We start from the raw sequence: 23,386 nt of genomic DNA, 5'->3' as shown, positions 1-23,386 counted from the left end.
GCATACATGCATGCACCCAACAATATCAGAGTTTAGTTTTTTCTCCAGTGCTCAGGGCATATTTACCAAGATAGACCATAGTCTGGGACATAAAACAAGTCTCAATAAATTTAGGATTCAAGTCATGAAAAGTTTGTCCTTTGACCACAATGAAATTTTAGGAATCAATAACAAAATGATCTTTCGAATTTTCCACAATATTTGCAAATGAAACAACACTTTTAGATATGTATGTACCAAGCAAGAGATCAAAGGAAAATCAGAAATAATTTTAACTAAATGAAAATTTAAGAACAACACATTAAAAATGGTAGGATGCTACTAAAGCTGTACTTACGGGTAAATTTATAACACAAGATGGCTATATAGAAAAGAAAAGTGATCTCAGAGTAATAACACAGTATTCCACCTTGAGAAACTTAAAAAAGAAAGATGAAGAAATTAAACCTAAAGTAAGTAGGAGAAAGGAAATAATAAAGGTCAAAGCAGAAATCCATGACATTAAAAAACAGAATAACAGAAAAAGCAATGAAATAAACATAAAAATCTGGTTCTGTGAAAGGATCAATAAAATTAGTAAATCACTAGCCAGATTAATGAATAAAAAAGAGATAAGATGAAAATTAAAATATCTAAAACAAGAGAAGTGGCATCATGACAGATTATACAGATAATAAATGAATAATGAGGGAATAACTTGAGCAACTATTCCCACAAATTTGATGAATTAGGTGAAATGGATAAATCCTTGAAAGACACAAATTACTGAAGTTCACTCAAGGAGAAACAGATAAACTGAAGAGTGAGATATATATAAAATTGAAAGTATAATTTAAAACCTTCCTACAAAGAAACTCCCAGGCTCATACGGCTTCACTGGTGAATTCTACCACACCTTTAAACTCTGGAGGAAGAAATGACAACCTACTCCAGTATTCTTGCCTGGAGAATCCCATGGACAGAGGAGGCTGGCAGGCTTCAGTCCATGGGGTAGCAAAGAGTTGGACACGACTGAGCACTTATGCACACATGCACCACACCTTTAAAAAATAAATGATAATAACTTTATATAAAATCTTTCCAAAAATATAAGAGAATACTTCCCAATTCGTGCTACAAGGCCATCATTACCCTAATACCAAAATCACACAAAAATATTCAGTTCAGTTCAGTTCAGTCGCTCAGTCATGTCCAACTCTTTGCGACCCCATGAATCGCAGCACACCAGGCCTCATGTCCATCACTAACTCCTGGAGTTTACTCAAACACATGTCCATCGAGTCGGTGATGCCATCCAGCCATCTCATCCTCTGTCATCCCCTTCCCCTCCTGCCCCCAATCCCTCCCAGCATCAGGGTCTTTTCCAATGAGTCAACTCTTTGCAGGAGGTGGCCAAAGTATTAGAGTTTCAGCTTCAACATCAGTCCTTCCAATGAACACCCAGGACTGATCTCCTTTAGGATGGACTGGTTGGATCTCCTTGCAGTCCAAGGGACTCTCAAGAGTCTTCTCCAACAACACAAGTTCAAAAAGCATCAATTCTTCAGTGCTCAGCCTTCTTCACAGTCCAACTCTCACATCCACAAACCACGGAAAAACTCATAGCCTTGACCAGACAGACCTTTGTGGCAAAGCAATGTCTGTGCTTTAATATGCTATCTAGGTTGGTCATAACTTTCCTTCAAGGAGTAAGCGTCTTTTAATTCATGGCTTCAATCACCATCTGCAGGTGATTTTGGAGCCCCAAAATAAAGTCTGACACTGTTTCCACTGTTTCCCATCTATTTGCCATGAAGTGATGGACCAATGCCATGATCTTAGTTTTCTGAATGTTGAGCTTTTAAGCCAACTTTTTCACTCTCCTCTTTCATTTCATCAAGAGGCTGTTTTAGTTCGTCTTCAACTTTCTGCCTATAAGGGTGGTGTCGTCTGCATATCTGAGGTTATTGATATTTCTCCGGCAATCTTGATTCCAGCTAGTGCTTCCTCCAGCCCAGCATTTCTCATGATGTAATCTGCATATAAGTTAAACAAGCAGGGGGACAATATATCAGTCTTGACGACTCCTTTCCTATTATGGAACCAGTCTGTTTGTTTCATGTCCAGTTCTAACTGGTTGCTTCCTACCTAGCATATAGGTTTCTCAAGAGGCAGGTCAGGTGGTCTGGTATTCCCATCTCTTTCAGAATTTTCCACAGTTTATTGTGATCCACACAGTCAAAAGCTTTGGCATAATCAATAAAGCAGAAATAGATGTTTTTCTGGAACTCTCTTGCTTTTTTGATGATCCAGCGGATGTTGGCAATTTGATCTCTGGTTCCTCTGCCTTTTCTAAAATCAGCTTGAACATCTGGAAGATCACAGAAATATTATAAGAGAAGAAAATTATAGGCTAACACTCATGAAAATACATGTAAAAATTCATAACAAAACTTTAGTAAATTGAACCTAGCAATATATAGAAATAAAACACATCGTGACTAAGTGGGTTTTTATCCCAGGAACGCAAGGTTAGATTAACATTGAAAGCCAGTCAATGTATCATATTAACAAACTAAAAAGGTGAAAAAATACAATCATTTCAATAGACACAGAAAAAGGATTTGACAAAACCCAGTAGTTTTTTTTGTGTGTGTGTGATAAAAGCGTTCAGCAAACTAGGAATAGAAGGGAACTTTCTTAAACTGATAAAGGTTATCTGCAAAGTATCTACTACTAACCTAGTATTTAATGTTAAAAGACTGAATGATTCACTCCTAAGATCAGGAACAAGGCAAAAATGTCTACTCTGCCACTTCTATGCAACATTCTAATCAGTGCAATCAGACAAGATAAAATAAAAACATAAAAGGCATCCCAATCGGAAAGGAAGAAATAAAACTATATTTTCAGGCAACACGATTGTCTGTGTAGAAAATCCAGTGTGCATGTGTGTAAGTCATTTCAGTCATGTCCAATTCTTTGCAACCCTATGGAGTGTAGCACACTGGGCTCCTCTGTCCATGTGATTCTCCAGAAATAGTAGTGCAAGTCTGCTAGTGATGACTTCTTTAAGTTTTTATATGTTTGAAAGTGACTTGATTTTTTTGGAAATATATATTGCCATATATAGAATTCTGTATAGCTTGAAAGGGTTCCCCCCCCCCTCAGTACTTTAAAGGGGCTTTCTTAGTGGCTCAGATGGTAAAGGATCCACCTGCAATGCAGGAGACCTGGGTTCAATCCCTGGGTTGGGAAGATCCCCTGGAGAAGGGAATGACAGCCACTGCAGTACTCTTGCCTGGAGAATTCCACAGACAGAGGAGCCTATCAGGCTATAGGCCTTATGGTTGCAAAGATCCAGACATGACTGAGTGACTAACACACACGCACACACACACTTTAAAGGTCTCAACTCTTTTCGATAGCATTGTTTCTGGCAATGATGTCATTATTTTCATTCTGCTATGTATAACAGATTTGTTTCCTTTTAAGATTTTCTCCTTATCATTGGTTTTGAGCAATTTGATTATGATGTGTCTCACTATAGTTTTCTTCATACTTCTATTTGGGGTTCATTGAGCATTTTGGACCTCTGAATTTATATTTTTCACTAATGTTGGAAAACTTCTTCCAACTTCTCAAAATGTTTTTCCTGTCCCCAACACTCCCAAGTATCCCAATTGCTTATATATGAAGTCATTCATAATTGTCACATAGTTCAGTAGTACTCTTTCATTTTTTATCTTTTTTTTCTCCATATGCTTCATTTTGTATAGTTTTTCTATTTGCTATGCTTTCAAGTTCACTTATCCTTTCTTCTGTAGTACCTAGTCTGCCTTAATTCCCCTCAGTGAATTTTTCTTCTCAGAAACTGTAGTTTTTATCTCTAGAAGTTCAATTTGGGTCTTCTTCATATGTCTACTTGGAGAAGCCAATGGCAACCCACTCCAGTACTCTTGCCTGGAAAATCCCATGGACAGAGGAGCCTGGTAGGCTGCAGTCCATGGGGTCACTAAGAGTCAGACACGACTGAGCGACTTCACTTTCACTTTTCAGTTTCATGCATTGGAGAAGGAAATGACAACTCACTCCAGTGTTCTTGCCTGGAGAATCCCAGGGATGGCGGAGTCTGGTGGGCTGCTGTCTGTGGGGTCACACAGAGTCGGACACGACTGAAGTGACTTAGCAGCATATGTCTACTTAGCTTATTGACATGTGGAATACAGTTAAAAAACACATTTTAATGTCCTTATCTGCTATTTCTAATATCTCTGTCAGTTTTGGGTCAATTTTGATTGATGTTTTTTTCCTCTTCATTATAAGTTTGCATATCTCTGTTTCTTTATATACTTTTGATCAGATGCCAGACATTATACATTTTAACTTGTCAGGTGCTGGATATACTTGTCTTCCTATAAATCTCTGTTTGCTGTGTCCTTAGGTGCAGTTAAGTTACCTGGAAATAGTTTAGTCCTTTCAGGTCTTATTTTTCTGGTTTACATAAGTTCAGCAAAGACCTCAGTCTATGGCTAATTTTTCCCACAACTGAGGCCAGACCTTCCTGGGTACTCTCCAACATCCTGTGAATTATGACTTTTCCCAGTCTGACTGGTGGGAATAGGCACTATTTCTGGCCCTCTGTGTCAGGTGTCATTTATTCTAATCTAGTCCCTTCTTGTTCTTTCTCTGGCCTCAGGTATATTTTCCACATAGGTGCACAATAGTTATTCTGCTGAATACTTGAGGGGGATCTCTGCAGTTCTCCAGTATTCTGTTTCTTTCTCATTAGCTCTAGCTGTATTGATCTCCCCAGACTCTTATCTCCATAACATTGACAGAATTCACTAAGCTTTACTTCAATAACTCCTCCTTATGTCATGATCTGGAAAATAGCTAGAGCAATCATAGAGGTCACCTTATTTGTTTCTCACATCAACAAACTAGTGTCCTTCGTTGCCTGATGGCCAGTGCCTTTAAAACCATTGTTTCATGTAATTAACTTTTAAAATTATCTATATGGATGATTTTGTTCATCATTTTATAATGGACATTTGCAATCATACAAAAAATGAAAACATTATATAGTATACAATTGTATGTATATCCACCCCCTAGATTCTATAATTAACAGTTTACAATAGTTGCTTTATCATACAACTATGTATTTATTCAGCCCTTTATTCACCCATCAAACCATCTTAATTTTTGATACATTTCAAAATAAATTGAAAATATCAGTATAGTTCACCTTAAATACTTCAGCATGCATATGAATAATTAGAGTTTAATATTTTTAATTTTGACAAATCAGTAACCTGTGTAATGCTAACTTCCATCAAGTTATAAAATATAGTTATCACCACAGGAAATTTCTTCCTGACATTCTAGTCAATCTACACCCTAATCAGTATAAAAATTATGGGTGAGATATATTATATCTTTTCATGTTATGTCTTTGAAATCTAGTGTGCAATTTACACTTATAGTACATCACAATTTGGACTAATCTTATATCAAGTGCTCAACAACCATTTGTAGCTATTAACTACCATGTTGGACAGTGAGTTCTAGAATTTAATATAAATGTCATCACAAAATAATTTTCCTTTGTCTAAGACTTTTTTAGTCAGCATGATGTTTTAAGATTACTTCATGCGTCATTTTAATAAAAAATTAAAAATAAAACAAAAGGAAAGTAAAGTGCTCAACAAGAGTAATATAGAGGATGAGAGAAAGAAATTGCATGTAAAGTATTCTACCATTCAGTCCTTGTATTATGAGAGAGGAGACTAGACTTGCTGATGAACTTTATCCTTTACATTAAGGATTATAAGATTTGTTAATATTTTAAGGTTAATCACTAAAAGAATAGAAGTAGAATACCTAATTTCCAAATCAGTAGAGGGAATAAAAAGGAATTAAAAATTTAAGCAACTGAGTGAAATATAGGAAAGGGAAAAAAACAAACAAAAACCAAGTGAAATAAGAAAATAAGATGATAGTAAGTCCAAATATATTGGTAATTCCAATAAATATAAACGGGCTGAACATACCACTTAAAACATACAGATTTTAAATTCAATAAAAATGTGAAACCCAACTAATATTGTACTTATAAGATACATATCTAAAATATAAGAAATATTACTTTAAGTAAAAAAATGGAAAAATTATATATCTGGTAAATACTAACCAAAAGAAAGTTAGTATAGCTCTATTGATATCAGACAAAACATTCATCCAGAAAAGTGGATAAAACGATTGCTGGGTATTTATACAATGGAATGCAACAGTGAAAATTAATGTTAAATATCACAAACCTAATAAGTACCATCATCATAACAAGTTTTCAGCAGACATGTACATTTATGACATATTTATATTCATATTAAATTTAAAAGCAGGCATTACAAAACTATGTTACATAGCAGTATTGATACATATATTATAATGATAACTTGAGTTTATTTGCTTACTTAGCCTGGAGAGGTAGAAAACCACCTCCCGGAAGCTTTGGTATTATTTCACAGGGAGAGGGCAAAGTCAGAATTTATTGTGAATTGGAAGTTTGGTTAAAAATGGGTCTTCTAATGTGGAGACTTTTTTACAACTGGATAAGGATCATTATATAACTGTCCAGTACTGGTGAAAACAGTAATGGGAGAGTTTTGAGGAGAGATATTCAGAGTCTTAGGACAAAAACTGTTGATACTTTCCATTGAAAAGTTGATGAATGTTTCAGAAAATTATTATAATGAAGAATTAAGCCATTTGCATGGGTAAGAATCTCCTGGAATAGTACGCTTGTTAATGTAGAGAGTGATGTATGTGTGGGGGAGGGTAGGTAATTTCTGTCCTTCGTCTCCCAACTGAGAGTAGAGGTTGATGGTTTTGGTTTTCAGTAGGTAACCCTAGCCACTTGGGCTTCCCAGGTGGCTCAGTCAGTGGTAAAGAATCTGCCTGCTAATGCAGAAGCCACAGGAGATGCAGGTTTGATCCGTGGATTAGAAAGATCCCCTGGAGAAGGAAACGGCAACCCACTCCAGTGTTCTTGCCTGGAAAATCCCATGGACAGAGGAGCCTGGCAGCCTACAATCCATAAGGTCGCAAAGAGTTGGAAATGATTGAGCATGCACAGGGCTTCCCCAGTAGCATATTGCACACCTTCTAACCTGGGGTGCTCATCTTCTGGCATCATATCTGTCCATCTGGCAGTTAACCCTATGGTGCTGGAGAATACTCTTGAAAGTCCCTTGTACAGCAAGGAGATCAAACCAGTCAATCCTAAAGGAAATCAGTCCTGAATATCCATTGGAAGGACTGAAGCTGATTTATTGGATGCTGAAGCTGAAGCGCCACTACTTTGGCCACCTGATGCAAAGAACTGACTCATTGGAAAAGACCCTGATGCTGGGAAAGATTGAAGGCAGGAGGAGAAGGGGACAACAGAGGATGAGATGGTTGGATAGCATCACTGACTCGATGGACATGAGTTTGAGCAAGCTCTGGGAGTTGGTGATGGACAGGGGAGCCTGAAGTGTTGCAGTTCATGGGGTTGCAAAGAGTCAGACACAACTGAGTGACTGAACTGAACTGAACTTAATCACATCTGCAAAGTACCTGAGATAACATATTCATAGATTTCATGGATTAGAACATGCATATCTTTTAAGGGCCATATTCTATATACCACAGGTAGTTTACTGGATTACATTAACTGGGAGTACACAGAACAGGCATCAGAGTTGGTCGATTCAGCAGTTTAAAAGTGTTATCAAGTACAAGTCAATAATCTGATTAAGGCAAAGGACTTGAATAGACATTTATCCAAAAAAAGAAAGAAAATAGATAAAAGTGATGACTCATTGGAAAAGACCCTGATGCTGGGAAAGGTTGAAGGCAAGCGGAGAAGGGGATGACAGAGGATGAGATGGTTGGATGGCATCACCAACTCAATGGACATGAGTTTGAGCAAGCTCCAGGAGTTGGTGATAGACAGGGAAGCCTGGCGTGCTGCAGTCCATAGGGTCGCAGTCAAACATGACTGAGCAACTGAACTGAACTGAACTGAAGCACTGCATGCTTCCCACCTTTTCATGAAATGGGAAGTACACATTTAGACTATGAAAGTACTTAAAACTTTTTGTTTCTTACTAATCCTCCCCACAGCTTATTTTAAAGCCAAACAACCTCATTCATGGTGAATACTTTCATCCCAAATGCAATTAAAAAAAAAAACTAGAATCTCGTCTTCCAAATTTGAGAATACCTCTGTGACTCAGTGCCACTCTTAAAACCACATTGTTTTATGAATTCATCACAGATTAGACTCTGACCCATCCCTTGAGTTTTCTATATGTAGCACTCTCATCTTGGATTGAGGAATGTTAAAGAGAAAACCACAGGTCTAAAATGGCACAACTTGTGCTAATGCCCATGATACCAAATGTAAATTAAACAACTAACTTAATTGCAGTTTTAACCTTCACTAGAAATGTAATCTTAATCAACCAGTCTGGAATTTTTTGGCACCAATGAGGTCACCTGCCACATGGGCCCTCTATATGCCCTCAGAGGAAGAAGAGGCAATATGCATGATAAAACTTCCTTTCTCTTCCCCCCTCAAAAAAGTAGATATCTTGGCCTAAAAATAATCTTTTTTCTCTTTTGCTAATAGTGTCCTTGTCCTATCCTTCTTTCTATAAAAACCTATTTTGTTCAACCCCTCAGAGCACTCTTCTAGTTGGTAGGTGGGATGCATTCTGATTCATGAATCACCTAATAAAGCCAATTAGATCATCAGTTTAATTGGTTGAACTTTGTTTTTCTTTTTAACTTCACCGCCCAGCATGAGGGACCTTAGTTCCCTGACCAGAGATCCAGCCCCACAGTGGAAGAGCAGAGTCATAACCACTGGACTGCCAGGGAAGTCTCTGAACTTTGTTTTTTAATAAGAAAAAAAATCTGTTAATAGAATCCAGAAAATGTCCTACTAGTTGAGGATTTTAATAATCTAATGCCTATTTGAAGACAACAATGTTCTCAAAATAAAATTTATTCAACATTTAGGAAAAAATTCAGTTTAATAGGACTCATACCTAACATTTTGCCATAAGACTATGATTTATTGGGTCAACAGAGTGAATCTTGATTAGAGAGGGCTTCATTTTTTGTATGAAAAACATGAACTTAAGAAAGAGCTCCATTACTAATAGTCATTAATAACACAAACTATTTCACTTAGATTAATAACTCAACGAAATAGACAAAAAAGCATTCAGCAGAGAAATAATGCAAAACATTTCATACACATTCACTTTTCTCTTTATCTTTAGAAGACTTCGCATTATGGTATTTTTTCTCTAAGTCACATTTTCTTCTTAAAGCTCACCAAAGATACAGTGGTTCCTCTATCTTCTGAAATTCGACAGCATTATCTGTATAACTCAAATAGCAATCAGCTAAAATCAGCTCATAATGCAGGTTACGTTTTTTGTATAGACTCTACTATATAACTAGCAGAATTGGAGTGTGAGCTCTTGGAGGTTACGCACCAAGTTTTTTAATTTTTGTGATGTTTCGCCTGTGGCACACTAGTAATATGTATCAGTCTGCATCCATTTTAAGTCAACATTTCCTTTTCCCCATCCTGCTTTTCTCCTGTAGTTCTCATGTTTTTCCCTAATTTAAAGGTAGTGTTTCATGTCAAAAGGATTATTCTTATATTTCATCAAAAGTAAGTCCACCCCAAAATGTAGATTTTTAGGGTTAATTTTTTTAATTACTGTCCCATTCTGAAGACATCATCCTAGTCTACACAGCATCATTGTACACTCACAGTGTACAGGCTAAGTTATAAAATGTAGGTCCATCAGTTCTAAATGCAAAATATTTTGTATCTACTACCTCAGACTAAACATGGTAATGTTATACAACTTTTCAGTAAATTTACATTTTCAGTAAAAATACATTTTCAGTAAATTTCTTTACTTATACAAAAGTAGACAAGTTATTACCAAAACAAATAATGAAATAAGAACAAATGGTACCAAGAAAAATAGTAAGATTTCCTTCCATATGTCATCTAGGATTAATATCACAGAAAAGGGGGAAGGGTTAGATGTGTACAGTTATTTTGAAAATGGAATTATTTTTTTCTAAATAGACTAGTAAATGGAGAAGTGATTTAAACTTGGCAACTTCTGCCATATCTCCCAGTACATAGATACCATAGTGATGTTTGAGTATGGCATTCCTTTCATTCGTGCACTTTTTTTTTTAAAAGAACAACTACTTTACTGGACTATGACAGCTCTTCATTTTGCTTGAATAACTACCTAAAGCCCCATTCTATTTTCTTTTTAAAATATTTATGTATTTATTTGGCTGTGCCAGGTCTTAGTTGCGGCATCTTTTAGTTTTGGCATTCGAACTCTAAGTTGAGGCATGTGGGATCTAGTTCCCTGAACAGGGTTCAAACCCAGGCCCCCTGCATTGGGAGCATGGAGTCTTAGCCATTGGATCACCAGGGAAGTCTCTCCCCTGACCCCGCATTCTTATTTTCTTATATGATTTTGTTTCAAATTTGTTCTTGTGAATTTTTCAAAATAACACAATGGTAAAATATTAAGGAATGATAAGATAAACACACCTTATGTATCTCTTAACTCTCAATAAGTCAAATGTTTATATCATACAATGCTGGAGTGAGTGAAAATTGATCTTCAATAAACGTCTCAGTGTGAATAATGGAGCTAATCTTTAAAGGTTATGTCTTTAAAGTCTCACATTCTGGAGACTTTAAAGAAATGAGCTTTTTCTTATCTTCTTTTTTTTTAGGCATGAAGTTGTAATGGTTCTTCTGCATAGCAAGGGATTTCCTGGCAGTTCAGTCAGTAAAGAGTCTGCCTGCAATGTGGGAGAGCCATGTTCAATCCCTGGGTCAGGAAGATCCCCTGGAGAAGGAAATGGCAACCCACTCCAGTATTCTTGCCTGGAGAATTCCATGAACAGAGGAGCCTGGTGAGCTACAGTCCATGGGGTCACAAAGAGTCAGACACAACTGAATGACTGACACTTTCACTGCATAGCAAGAAATGAGCAATCACTAGACAAACTTAAGAAGTACATAAAGCTTGTCCTTCCAAAACTGGTATCTCCCACATTTTTTTTGAAATACTATGGAACACCTTGAATCCTAGGCCTAAACCTACACTCAAAACTATCTCCAACTCCACATTTTCTTGGTGTCTTATTCCCTTAGGATCTTATTTTCTACTAGAAAATTACCAAATTCATAGGCTCAGTTCAGTTAAGAATTGCAAGGATATAATCCAGAGAAATTACTAATGATATGAGCTTTTTGGCATGCAAAATTTAAAGTGGGAAAATAGGCTTCTTTTATGAAATTCCAGAGTTAATCCTGAATAAAATATATTGGCATTTTCAAAGATTACTGTGCTTTTTTTCTATAACTTAAAATATCCAATAAGAAATGCACCAAAGAACTAAGACCACATGCATCTCAGGAAAGTGTTTCTAATCTCAAACTTGTTAAGATTCTACCAAGAGATAGCCATCAGGGCAAAAGAAATGTCTTCAATAACATGGCTAAGATTGCATATAAAAAGTTAAAAAAGCAAAAAAAAAATTTGTAAACCAACTACATGCTGTGCTTAGTCATGTCAGACTCTTTGCAACCCCATGGACTGTACTTCAACTTTAAAAAGGAAAATTGTACTTAAAATAAATAAAAGCATGTATATTTTGAGTATGTGGCTAAAAAAATCACCACGTCTACTTTAAACACTGCATTGACTAAAAACAAGATATAATTCAGGGCATGACTTTCTCAGTGTCAGTTCCAGAGTCTCAGATTTCTTATATTAGTGACAAAAATGAAAAACATAGAACAAGTATGTGTTCTTTCTGATTCCATGTGTCTTTAGTTAATTGAGTTCTTTCTCTCTCTGCCTGTTTGTTCTCCATTGTCCTTAGTGATTATATATTTGACTTCTTTGCTTATTAAATATCTCTACCTAACTTGGGAATAAAATATAAAATCAATGAGTTCAAGGATTTTTTTACCACTGTATCTCCAGTGCCTGAAACACTCTGACACAGGTACTTAACAAATATCTGATGTATGAAAGTGAATGATACCATTATATTAATAGAGAGATAACAACCACAGATTCTATTATAATGGAACAACATAAAAGGAGATGAATGATGGATAGAAATGCCATGATATGTTTGTATCTATATCTGTATCTGTATTTATATGCCTTCATATGAAAGAGCAGTGCTGAGTTAATTTCCTTCCATTTGAAACAGTGACTACTATTTATATTGATAAAGCTAGTGTACTGTGAAGCACAATAATATTTTGCCTCATTCTCAATGTTGCTTAGTTTATATTGCTATCTTTCTCTTCTGTGAAAGTTTATTTTCTTTTTTAATTTTTTATTTTATATTGGAGTATAATTGGTTAACAATGTGTTAGCTTCAGGTGTACAGCAAAGTGATTCAGTTATACATATATCTATTCTTTTTCAAATTCTTTTCCCATTTAGGTTATTACAGAGTATTCAGCAGAGTTCCCTGTGCTACATAGTAGGTCCTTGTTGGTCATCATTTTATTTTTTATTTTTATTTTTTTGGTTATCATTTTAAACATAGCAGTGTGTACATATCAATTCCAAACATATTTAATTTAATATATCTTTTATCATGTCACTTTAAATCAGTGTTGGAAGTAAACAGAAAGTACATTTTACCAATGATAACATATTAATTAGAAAAATATTCATTAGGCACAGTACCAGACACTCAAAAACAAGTGTCTTGTTTAAGATTTCTGTTCTCTTGAAAATAAAAAGCATAGGAAAAATATTGATTAAAATAGTCTTCCCCCAAAAAAACTAGCACATGCTCTTTACTGACAAAAAAACAAGAATGTTGATAACTAAACTATGACAAGACTGTAAGTTAAAATAGTTAAAACTGAACATTAGATTTTCTATAAATCTATGTTCAATTGAGGTGCTTGCTAATTTATCTTCTCTGTTTATAGACTATATGCAAGAACATTTGGACTTTCACAATTACAAAATATACTGAGATAAAATTGATTTTGTGAAAAAACAGCAAATAGTTTAGTTACTGTTCTTTTTAAAATATATTTTCTTCAATAACTGTATCAACATATTTTATGTTGTTCTCTGTTTCTAATATTGTATAAATAGATTCATTTGAATCTCAATGGAGAAAAGGCATAGACTATAAAAGACTTAAATGATGAGCATATAGGTTTTTAAAACCATATGAAGACACATAATAAAGTCAAGATTCCGATAAAATACATACATGCTTGTAATAAAACTTCAGGGTAAAGGTACAACTGCAACTCATACTAATACAGATTTGGTTAACATCTAGTAAGTATATAAGAAAATCAAAACAAACTAAAAGAAGAAGGGGAGAAGTTCATGAGGAACTTAAACTTTTGTGTGGAGGCACTAAACATTCATGGACAAAGCAATATTCAGGAAAAGAAAATGTGGTCAGTGTTGTTCAATTAAAAATAAATTTTTCCCAATATACATGATTTCAAGTTATCAGTCTTTCATGAAAATATTAGTAGAGGACTAATTAACCGATGTAATAACTGATGGTATAAACAGCAGCAGAAGTTTTCCTGAGCAGAAGATTTAAACCTCAGATTAAAGATAAAATGCCTGAAGAATTTATGGTAATAAAACACAATGGAAATATGGAAATAAGATAACTTTTTAGAGTAGACTGATGAAATTAAAACAATGAGATACCACTACACACTCATTGGAATGGTCAAATACACAAATCTGACAAAACCAATTACTGGTAAAGATGAGGAACAACAGAAACTCTCATTCATTGTTAGTGGGAATGCAAAATGGTACTCACTTTGGAAGCAATTTCTTAACAAAGCTAAACATTGTCATACATATGACCTAGCAGTTATGCTCCTAGATAGTTAACCAAATGATTTGATAGCTAATGCCAACACAAAAACATGCACATGAATTTTATAATAGCTTAATTCATACTCACTCTCTCACACACACACACAAAATTGGAAGCAACCAAAGTGTCCTTTAATAGATGAATGGATAAACAAACTATGGTATATGAACATACCAATATTATTAAAGAATAAAAAGAAATGAGCCATCAAATCACAAAAAGAAATGGATGAAACCTGAATGACTGTTATTAAGTAAAATAAGCTAGTCTGGAAAAGGTTATATGCTGCATGATGCCAATTATACTACATTCTGGAAAAGGTAAAACTTAAAGCTAATAAAAAAATATCAGAGGCTTTTTGTTTTGCTTCAGAATAGTTTTATTAGTTTGGATAGAGTTTGTCAACACTCAACTATTTCTCCTCTACTTTGACACACAAATCCACTCAATCGGAGTCTTTGTTGCCTGAGAGCTCATAGACTGTAATGTTATTGTGTGCATCCACAGGAACCTCAACATTGGGAGGGTTGAAGTTACCGTCGGTTGCCATGGCAAGTTTCAGATTCTGCACACTGGACACAAATTTCACAAGGTCCATCTTGAGCAGGGTTAAGGTATCGAACATATAGTCTTTGCTGGAGGAAGCCTTTTCCTTTTTCTTTCCTGGAGAGCCTAATGAACCGCCTGGACGGGTAGGAGGAGTCTGCACATTACTCTGGCCATGTTCTCCTGCCAACTTCACTGTTAACGTACATCAGCACAACGAAGCAAAGCCAGAGCAACGTGATATCAAGACAATCTTGGGCATGCTCTGGTAGATTCTGCCAAATTAGAAAGTGCCCTCCGCAGAGCACCTTCCCCTGGAGTTCTTCAGCTTTCTATCTCAGAGAAGTAAACATTAAGGCATAGACACAGGTAACACCCACGGATAAGCACAGGAACCATTTGTGGGACCACGTGGTGAGCTGAGAGGAAATGGCTCCTGGTGTGCTGGTCTGCTCTCGGCACCTGGAGACTGAGGACCAGGCAGGTCTGGGCCCATGGTGATGTCATAGAGGGCCCTGCCCCCACCAGAAACCATGTGGCCATTGTGATGACTTCAGGGCAGAGGATAAGGAGGCTTGCAGGGGTCAACTGGGAGTAGGGCTTAAAGGGACATGGTGACATTTCCAGCTGGCAATCGAAAAAGAGGCAGGGAGTGACAGAATGCCATCTCCTTGCCAGTGTATTCTTTCTGAACCTGTTACTCTACTGGGAGGGTGGGTCCATCTTCTATTTTTATTTTTTCGTTTGTTGAATCCAGACACTGTGGTGAGCACAGCAGACCCGTGGGCTTGTGCCCCTGTGGAGCAGAGAGCCAAGTGGGAAAGAAAGATATTAAACCAGAGGCCACAAACTAGGAACCACTGATGTGTTGTGTGTGGCCTACACTGTTCCTAAAAATGACTGTGCTCAAAGGAATGGATAAGAGAGTTGTGGTACATGGAATATTGCTCAGTTATTAAAAAAAAAAAGAACACATTGAGTCATTTCTAAAGAGGTGGATGAAACTGGAGCCTATTATACAGAGTGAAGTAGGTCATAAAGAGAAACACCACTACAGTATATTAACACGTATATATGGAATTTAGAACGATGGTAACAATGATCCTACATGCATGACAGCAAAAGAGACACAGATGTAAAGAGCAGACTTTTGGACTATGTGGGAGAAGACGAGGATGGGGTGATTTGAGAGAATAGCATTGAAACCTGTATATTATCATATGTAAAACAGATGTCCAGTGCAAGTTTGACGGATGAGGCAGGGCACTCAAAGTTGGTGCTCTGGGACAACCCAGGGGGAGGGAGGTGGGAGGGGGATCAGTATGGGGGGACACATGTGCACCTGTGGGTGTTTCACGTAGATGTATGGCAAAAACCACCACAATGTTGTAAAGAAATTATCCTCCAATTAAAATAAATAAATTAATTTTTAAAACTTCATTAGATATTAGAAAAAAATGACTGTGCTCAGTCACTAAGTCGTGTCTGACTCTTTGAGACCCCATGGGCTGTATCCTACCAGGCTCCTCTGTCCCTGGGATTTCCCAGGCAAGAATACTGGAGTGGGTTGCCATTTCTTTCTCCAGGCATAGAGGGTTGTTTAGGGTAGTGATGTTATTCTGTATGATGTTATGGTAAATACATGACACTATGTATTTGTCAAAAGCACAAAAAGTGAATCAATGCACGCATATTAAAAACATTTTGACATCAAGAATGGAATGCAGAATTTGACTAAACAATCAAATTTTATTACAGATGTATGATACCACGTCACTAAGATCCCCAACTTAAGTAACTTGGGAAATGAATGGAGTTTGCAAGACTAAAAGCAAAAGAAAAAGGCACTGTAATCTAGTTGATAGTGTTCTTTCTCATAGGGGTATAGGTTAACAATCCTAATACTGTTACACACACATGTATACTTGAACAAGTAAATAGATGGCACATGAGTATACATACATATAGTTCTTTGTTCTGTTAGCTGAAAGGGCCTAAAATAAATGTTACCCCAAAATCTGAAAGAAACTATGATGTAAATCTATAAGTCTTTGATTAGAAGAGCTTGTAATGCATGTTCTGAACCAGAGAATGGAAATACTAGGTCCGCACGACCCACTCAGCCTTCAAGGATGGGGTTGCCTACCATTTCCCTGTCTAACCTTGACCTCTCCCCTCTTGCATTTCTCCTTCTTCCCCCAAATCCCTCAATACGCTAAGAACAACTTTAGAAAGCTCTGACTTGAGAGTAATATGCCCAACATATTTTATCAAGTCATGGGCTCGTCAATACTATGTTTTTTTTTTTTAATTTTGTAGCCTGCTTTTCATTTTCTAATTTTAAATTTTGTAATTATTACTTGACTACATCGTGTGGCATGTGGGATTTTAGTTCCCTAACCAGGGATCAAACTCATACCCCCCTGCAGTAGAAACACAGTCTTAACCACTAGACCACAATGGAAGTCCTACCATGGGGGTGTTGATGTTTCACAAGTATAGGTCTACTTAAGGAAATGGTGGTGCATCCTATCATTGATTACAAGTGATAGTAGAGGATGGTATTGTATTTTATATCTCAGTTTAGCTCTTTTTTTCTCCTTTTAGAGACAGATAATCAGTGCCAATGATATTCAAAGTTGCAGTTAATTTGACCATGGCCTAATCTCTCCATTATATTATTTTAGTCTTTTTCATTCTAGAATATTGTAATATATTAATGTTTTTCAAACTGAATGTACAAGTGAATCACTTGGGGATATTGTTAAAGTGCAGGCTGCTAGAGTAGGTCTGGGTTGGAGTCTGAGATTCTACATTTCTTCTAGTAAGTTCCCAGGAAATGCCCACTCTGACCACAGAGCAGAACTGTTCTGAATAATATTAGATATTATTAGATAATCAATTTAAAACTTGATTGTAATCCGTAGGTCATTATTCTCTAAATTTTAAAGTAACTGTCTATAGCTTGGTCGCCACATCTTCTACTAGACGTTAACTGTCAATTAGTCTGAAGTTTGCATATACCTTTAAAAGGCTTTTTACTGATTTCAGAGGCTTGTGTTTGTTGGCCTCTGAACTAATAAAAGAAAATCACACTATCAGAAAACAGGAAATGTTGCCTGCCAACCAGCATAGGAAACTCTCAAGCTTGTATTGTATAGTTTGTAACATTTGAATATTTCAAATATGATCCCTCATCATTTCATTATTTTCAGCCTTTTAAGCACTACAAGCTAGGCTTCAATAGTACATATACCGAGAACTTCCAGATGTTCAAGCTGATTGCCAACATCTGTTGGATCATCAAAAAAGCAAAAGAGTTCCAGAAAATCATCTACTTCTGCTTTATTGACTATGCCAAAGCCTTTGACTGTGTGAATCACAACAAACTGTGGAAAATTCTTCAAGAGATGGGAATACCAGACCACCTTACCTTCCTCCTGAGAAATCTTTATGCAGATCAAGAAGCAACAGTTAGAAACAGACAGGGAATGATGGACTGGTTCAAAATTGGAAAAGGAGTATGTCAAGGCTGCATATTGTCACCTTGTTTATTTAACTTATACATAGAGCACATCATGAGAAATGCCGTGCTGGATGAATCACAAGCTGGAATAAAGATTGCTGGGAGAAATATCAACAACCTCAGATATACAGATGATACCATTCTAATGGCAGTAAGTGAAGATGAACTAAAGAGTCTCTTGATGAACGTGAAAGAGGAGAGTGAAAAAGCTGGCTTAAAACTCAAAATTCAAAAAATTAAAATCACAACATCCAGCCCCATCTCTTCATGGCAAATAGATGGGGAAAAAGTGGAAGCAGGGACAGATTTTCTTTTCTTTGGCTCCACAATCAATGTGGACGGTGACTGCAGCCATGAAATTAAAAGATGCTTGCTCCTTGGAAGAAAAGCTGTGACAAACCTAGACAGCATATTAAAAAGCAGAGACATTACTTTGAGACAAAGGTTCATAGAGTCAAAGTTATGGTTTTTCCAATAGTCATGTACAGATGTGAGTGTTGGACCATAAAGAAGGCATTGCATTGAAGAATTGATACTTTTGAACTGTGATGTTTGTAAAGACTCTTGAGAGTCCCTTGGACAGCAAGGAGATTAAACCAATCAATCCTAAAGGAAATCAACCCTGAATATTCATTGGAAGGACTGATGTTGAAACTGAAGCTCCAATACTTTGGCCACCTGATGCAAAAAGCCAACTCATTAGAAAAGACCCTGATGCTGGGAAAGATTTAAGGCAGGAGGAGAAGGGGACGACAGAGGATGAGATGGTTGGATGGCATCACTGACTCAATGGACATGAATTTAAGCATACTCCGAGGGATAGTGAAGGACAGGGAAGCCTGTTTTGCTGCAGTTCATGGAGTCACAAAGTGTCAGACATGACTTAGTTACTGAACAAGAGGAATAGCATCAAGGAGAAGTACACAGGGGCTTCAACTCTGCCTGTAATGTTATATTTCTCTTTAAAAATCTGAAGAAATATGTTAAGACTCATCAAAGCTTGATAATAGGTTTAAAAGTAAAATAATTTATCTTTCCTAACATTTTGTTGCATTTTTCTGTAGGCTTAAAATAGTAATGTCTAAAAATAGCACTGTTGCTTCATAAACAAAGACCAACTCTTTGTCTCCATTTTTTTAGATGCCAGGTAGGTCTCTTTTTTTCTAATTCAACATCACAATTACATTGTGATCATCACAGTTACATTGTGATTGAGGTGGTTGATGTTTCATTACATTCCAGTCATAACAAGTTATCAACCTTGTCAACTTCATAGGACTTGCTCACTTCCCATGTCTTGTCAACGAAAATTTTATAAACCACCTCTCAGTTTGTATCAATTTCAACTTATGTTGATTTTTTTCTATTGAGAGGGCCATCTTTTACTCATCTTTTCCATGGATTAAAGAGTTTCTTTCTCTTTTGTTATGTGTATGAAGATGCATATATACACACAGGTCATATATTGTATATACATGTTTATTCACATACACATATAGAATCTTAAAATTAGAAGTTCCCCAGGTCATCTTCCTAGGTACCATATAGACACTTCTATAGCATTACGTAGGCAGTAAAGCACAATGCGGGGCTTCCCAGGTGGTGCAGTGGTAAAAAAATCTGCTCGCCAATGCAGGAGATGCAAGAGACGCGGATTTAATTCCTGGGTTAGGAAGAGCCCCTAGGGGAGGAAATGGAAACCCATTCTAGTATTCTTGCCTGAAAAATTCCATGGACAGAGGAGCCTGGCAGGCTACAGTCCATGGAGTCATAGAGCTGGACACGATTGAGCACAGCACAGCTGCATAGCATAATGGTCGCATATCAGTTCTGGAGTCAGTTGGCTATGGTTTAGAATCTCGTTTCTGTGTCATTTATTAGCTGTGTGACCTGAGACAAGTTATTTAACCTTTTAATATTCTTGTAGGCAAAATGAGGATAGTAATTATACTTTTTTTGTAGAATTTTAAGCTTAAATAAAAATGCATTTAAAAAATTAGAGAGTTTAACACATAGAATAATGTCTTCAAAATATGCTATTATTATTATTATTAATATTATCATTATCTCATGGTCATCAGCCTCTGCTTGAACTGGTTCAACCATATTCTACAAGAAAAGCTGTTCTATTTTGGAGACTCTCTGTTACTAGAAACACAGTGAGTCAAAGTTATTTTCCTATAAACCTTACTCCTTTTAAATTCTATTTGTTGATCTGAGTTCTGTCTTTTCAAACTAAGCAAATTTTTCCCATCCTTCCAATGTGGAAATTCTTCAAAAGTTAGAAATCAGTATCTGTTATTCTCTAGAACATTCTATATCCACAAGTCAGAACTCTAGAGAATAAATAGTGTTAGAATAAGATAGATTTCAGCATCACCTACAAATATATTAGACTGATGAATAAGTATTGGATATTCTGTTAGCTTGAGGTGTTAAATTTTGAAGGGTTTGATTTAGACGTGTAATTAGTGAGTCTCCAGGCATCTAATGAGTTACAGTATTTAAAGTTTGGGGTAAAGGAAAGCCAAATGTTTCTACTTACCTTCAGATCCAAGTTCCTGTTTTTACCAACAATATTCTGCCTTCTGTGTGTATAATTCCTTTTCTTTTCCATATCACCATGCAAGATACCATCACAACCTCTTCCCTTACCGAAGTATCAATATGTTCAGGCTACATGGATCGTCTATAACATTAACTATTGCTGTTCTTCAAAGTTCTTCTGAGGGAAGAATCTTAACTGGTTTTCTCTTCTGCTTGGCCTCTAACCTCCTGCCATGTTGCTAGGTCCTCTGTCTACTTTGTATTCTTTACCTCTTATCTGTAGTTCATACCCAAGAGCCCTTCAAATACATGTTCTTTTCTTATGTTACAGTTTATCCATGATTTTCTTGCTTCCAGCCCAAATTAGCTATGCCCCGAGGATTATATTTCCACAATTAATATGCACTCTTAGAGTATTTTGCCAGATAAAGACAGTTTTCTTTCTGAGAGAAATTCTGCCCCCAACTAAATCTTACATTAACACTTTACATCTTCACGCTACACAGTCATGATATAAGGAAATATATCTAGGTCCATAATGAAAGATATGTGGCATGTATGCCTCCATTACCCTCTTCACCACAAAAGATATTATTACTCAATCACAGCATGATCTACCAAAAATGGCTCAAAATCTTTCTTCTCCATGGTTGTAGCTCCTGCCAAAGAGCCCTTTCTGTTTAGGTCCCAGATTCCACCCTGACTGTGGTCTCATCTCCTGCTGGCAGGCCCCTGCATAAGAGGGTCCTACTTCTGGTTTCTGGTAATGTTACCTCCTCCCATCGTTTCCCTAGGTTTGGTGATAGCTTTCTGCTTCTGCTGATCTTGAGGTTGTCTCACTGTCCCCGTTTGTCTTCTATTGCATGCATTATCAACTCCTTATATTAAATTTCCTCTATTTGAAATAGCTAGAGTAGTTCTGTTTTTTTCTGATTGGTCTCTGAATGATATACCTCCTTTGAAAATCTGTAGTATGTTCTATCTTTTCTATGGTAAAAGAGTATTCAGTAAACCTCAAGTTGGATCTTTAAGCCATCCCATCTTGCCTACTTACTTCTGTGCTATATAGCCTTCTCCAGATCCATTCTCACACGTTTTCTCCACCCTGCTCTTTGCTCTAGGAAGCTGGCCTCTACAAACTGCATCCCCTGGCTTGCTTGTCCTCTCGTTTCCAGGTGGATTCAGTCTGCACTAGCAGATGAAGGTGAAGGAGAAAGTGTTTGGGGTATTTAATCCTCTATCCCCCTACAGTTTTGCTTATTTAGCTAAGGTCATAGATTGTTAATTTCTTTCTCATGACTACAGGACATGCCAGATTCTAAAAACAGTTCCCTCCCCTTACCCCTTCAAGCCTAAGACTGGTTGTAGCTTCCTGCAGCTGCTAGTCCATGGGTGCTTTGCTGTTTCTTTGAACCCCTTAATCCTACCCACCACTTAGTAGATGGTCCCTTCTTGGGAATTTCTTTACTCATCCTTTATGAGAATGCCATCTGTTTCCTGCCAGGAGCATGATCAATACAATCACATACCTATGTTTGACAACCCACACTTGTCCCTTGCAAACTCTTAGGACCCTATTTGTCCTGTACCAACACTGCTTCATTGGCTTCTGGTTTCAAATTATTAGCCCCATTTTCCTCTTACTTATGGTACTACTCCTAAACATTTTTACTTAATGTTTGTATTTGGTCTCCTCAGGTTGGAGTCTTCCCTCTCCTGAGAGGACTTTGTCTCTGACTCACTCTTCTCCTACTACTAAGTATTTCCAGGCAATCTGCCTCAGTTTGAGGACCATTAAACCTAATCTTTCCCAACCTGATTGACAAGTGACTGACCCTCCAAAAACAGGGAGAAATACTTGGGTGTATTCTATAATACATTACAGTCATTCTTTATTCAGTCTACTCTACAACCCCTCCCTGGGCAATCTCATCCATTAACACCTCTTAAATTTATGTCTCCAACCCTGGCCTCTCTTGTGAGCCCCAGACCTGCATATTCAATTGCCTGTTCAACATCTGCACTTGGATGTCTCAAAGGAAAATTAATCTAAACATATCCAAAACAAAATCCATCTCCCACTCGATCTGATTTTCCTCCAGTGTTCTTTGTCTCCATGAATAGAGCCACTAGACCTTTGTTCAAACCAGAATCCAGTAAATCATATTAGATTCTCCCTTCTTACTTACTCCACTGATCCAAGTCATCCTGTAATGCTAACTTTATCTCCTATGTGTACCTACAAGCTAAGTTGCTTCAGTGGTGTCTGACTCTGCGACTCTATGGACCATAGCCCGCCAGGCTTCTCCGTCCATGGGATTCTCCAGGCAAAAATACTGGAGTGGGTTACCATTCCTTCCTCCCAGGGGTCTTCCTGACCCAGGGATGGAACTCGTGTTTCTTTTGTCTCCTACATTGGCAAGCAGATTCTTTACCACTAGCACTACCTGGGAAGCCCTTTATCACCTATATTTATCTAAAGTTATTTCTTTCCTTTATTTCCTTTCCCACTACCACTCGATGGGATGGTGGTAAGTCTAAAGTATCATCATCTTTCTCCTGAATCACTGCCATAACCTTTTAACTGGTCTCCCTGTGTCCACTCTTGCCCCTCTTCAATCCATCCTCCACACTGCTATCAGAATTCTCATCTTCTCTGTGCTTAAAATAAAGTTAAAAATCCACAACATTGCTCACAAGGCCTTGCATGTTCTTGTCCTTATCAACCTTTCCAGCCTTCTGGAGACTTCTCCTCACTCACTGTGCTTCTTCAAGCAT

At 36.9% G+C, this 23,386-nt stretch overlaps 1 protein-coding gene across 11 annotated transcripts in view; it reads left to right on the top strand.

The window, feature by feature from the left end:
- The window catches only part of DCX (doublecortin), a 361,602-nt gene that overhangs the window by 100,255 nt on the left and 237,961 nt on the right, over positions 1-23,386 (top strand). Inside the window, exon 4 of one of the 11 annotated variants that reach the window (XR_006267372.1) lies at positions 10,822-12,299. The exons of the other annotated variants lie outside the window; for them this stretch is intronic. The gene's annotated coding sequence lies outside the window, so the exon portion shown is untranslated. Of the gene's footprint in view, positions 1-10,821; positions 12,300-23,386 lie in introns of those variants that run through there. 11 annotated transcript variants of the gene reach the window in all.

Source organism: Cervus canadensis, chromosome X (genome assembly GCF_019320065.1).
Source record: "Cervus canadensis isolate Bull #8, Minnesota chromosome X, ASM1932006v1, whole genome shotgun sequence".
Taxonomy (NCBI): Eukaryota; Metazoa; Chordata; class Mammalia; order Artiodactyla; family Cervidae; genus Cervus; species Cervus canadensis.
The sequence above is the reverse complement of the archived record's forward strand: the minus strand, read 5'-3'. Positions and strand labels throughout refer to the sequence as shown.